Genomic DNA, 2,417 nt, shown 5'->3' with positions numbered 1-2,417 from the left:
TGGTGCCACTGGTACCTGGAGGAGACATTTTCTGCCCTTGCTGGGACACAGAAACACCATAAGATGCTCCTACTTATAGCCCTTTTCTGTATCCCTGGTATAGCAGGGGACTGGGAGTCTAATGTCCTAATGAATTTCTCAGCCATACTGGCTCCCCAAATCCCTGGCTGCTGGGTGTGTTATTAGCAGCCCAATTCAGGGTCAGATAATCTCCCATATCCCTCTCAGAGTAAAATGTGCTGGATCTTGTACTATAGGACAGCTTAGGCTGAATCAGACCACCACCAAAGTCCTCAATAATTCCATCATTCAGCAACAACTCTCTCCCCACACATCAGGTGGCCTAATCCAACATGTACAGAAGCCTATTAGTCTCATGGTTCTAGGAGTAATGGCTCTAGTGACTTCTATTGTCGGATTGACAGTCGTAGTCACTTATAATGCAGTCACAGTCACCAACATAACCAGAACCATTTCTCAAGTCTCTGAGGATGCTGGCCAGAATTTGAGGGACATCCAGAAGTCTATAGATTCTTTAGCACACGTGGTCCTTACTCACAGAGAATCCCTCAATTATCTACTAGCTGAACAGGGCGGAGTCCATGCCATGATTAACACTTTTTTTTTAATATACATAATTTTATTACAAAATTTTTTAAAAAACCAAAATGCAACAGTCTTGAAAACCCAAAATTCACTATTGATACTAATTCCTATGAGTTTGCTGTGCTACCATACACAAGAAATTAAAGAAACCATTAAATATTTTGAAACATTTAACATCAGAAGCCTTAAAATCTAACTGTATGTAGTAGACCCTCAAAAAGCTACAACCTGCATTTTTTTTATAAAAGTATTTTCTCTACAAAGAATCTTATCAGCTATACAAAAATCTGTACAGTTTTTATACTGAAGCTAATATTGAGCTGCACTTGAATTCACATTCTTAGCAAAACAATTGCCTGAGAGCACACACACATACTCCGCACACATCATTACAGGACAGCCTTTATTCTTCATCGTCATCCTCTTCTTTATCACCATCATCTTCCTCTTCCTCCTCCTCCTCATCTTGAGGTTTGTTTTTCTTCTTTGAGCCAGTTGGCCTGCCAGGGCCCTTCTTTCCCACTTCACTTTTGCCCTTGGCACGGTATGCAGCAATATCCTTTTCATATTTCTCCTTTAGCTTAGCTGCTTTTTGTTCATATGGTTGCTTATCTTTGGCTGATTGTTCAGACCACAGTATCCCCAATGGATAGACCAGGGTGTTCACTTTTGATCTTTGGGGATGTTCAGAGCAAAACAGGAAGAAGGCAGATGGGGGCCTTTTAGGAGCATTGGGATCTTTTTTCTTCCCGTTCTTGTCACCTTTGGGGGAAACATAATTTTTCATCTCCCGGTCATAGCGAGCTTTGTCACTCTTCGCCATATCTTCAAACTTTGACTTTTCCTTTGCAGACATGGTCTTCCATCTCTCGGAACATTTCTTGGAGAATTCGGAAAAATTGACGGAAGAGTCGGGGTGTTTCTTCTTGTGCTCCTCCCAGAAGGTCTGGACGAAGAAGGCATGTGAGGGACATCTTGCCCCGCAGCTTGTTGGGGTCTCCTTTGCCCATGATGACAGACGGCGTCCACCTGGTGGTAGGTTTTCCTCAGAGTCTGATTAACACTTCTTGCTGCGTCTACATAAACACCTCCAAAGAGGTAGAGGAACGAACAACTCGAATTCTCCAACAAGCAGCTTGGCTAAAGGAAAGAGCCTCACAATTTCTTGCCCCAGAGGTCTGGGCACAAATAAAGATCTGATGCCATCCTAAGAAGTTGACTAGCTCCCTTCTCGGACCTCTGTTTATGCTGTTTTTATTGTTCATCTTTGGCCTGTGCCTGTTTAACCTTTTGGTATGTTTCGTATCCTCCCGTTTAGAAGCCCTAAAGCTACAAATGGTCCTCCAAATGGAACCGCAGATGGAGGCTGCTATATCCTTCTCCGTGGACCCCTCGATCACCCACCTCCAATGGGACCTTGACTGCTGCCCCAATTGATGTCCATTTGTCAGCAGGAAGTAGCAGGAAAGACCACCATCTCCTGTCTATTGGGGTTTCCTAATTGGAGGGGGGACTGAAAGGAGTTTTTAGGGGTAAAATAGGCAGGTTTAGGGAGTTTAGAAATACAGGAGGGTCCATGGGGGAGAACTGCAAAGCTGGGGCTGGGAGCTGCCAAAAGGCATACATTCACAAAGAACTAAAGGCGCCACAGCCTAAAGGGAGAGGAAGACACCCATTCACAGAAGACAGGGGAAAGCCACAGGGAGTAGAAAAACAAAAGGGAGAGAGAGGAAAACAGATGTTTATAGGGAATAGAGAATTCTACCACAGGAGGGGGAGATTAAAGGGGGACCCCACGTGGGGTTTGAGCT

The 2,417-nt window shown here is 44.2% G+C and overlaps 1 pseudogene; it reads right to left on the bottom strand.

Moving 5' to 3' along the window:
- Positions 1-618: 618 nt before the first annotated feature.
- Positions 619-1,654, bottom strand: LOC132216969 (high mobility group protein B2-like; annotated as a pseudogene).
- Positions 1,655-2,417: the final 763 nt, after the last annotated feature.

The sequence above is a fragment of the Myotis daubentonii genome, chromosome 15 (genome assembly GCF_963259705.1).
Source record: "Myotis daubentonii chromosome 15, mMyoDau2.1, whole genome shotgun sequence".
Classification (NCBI taxonomy): Eukaryota; Metazoa; Chordata; class Mammalia; order Chiroptera; family Vespertilionidae; genus Myotis; species Myotis daubentonii.
The sequence above is the reverse complement of the archived record's forward strand: the minus strand, read 5'-3'. Positions and strand labels throughout refer to the sequence as shown.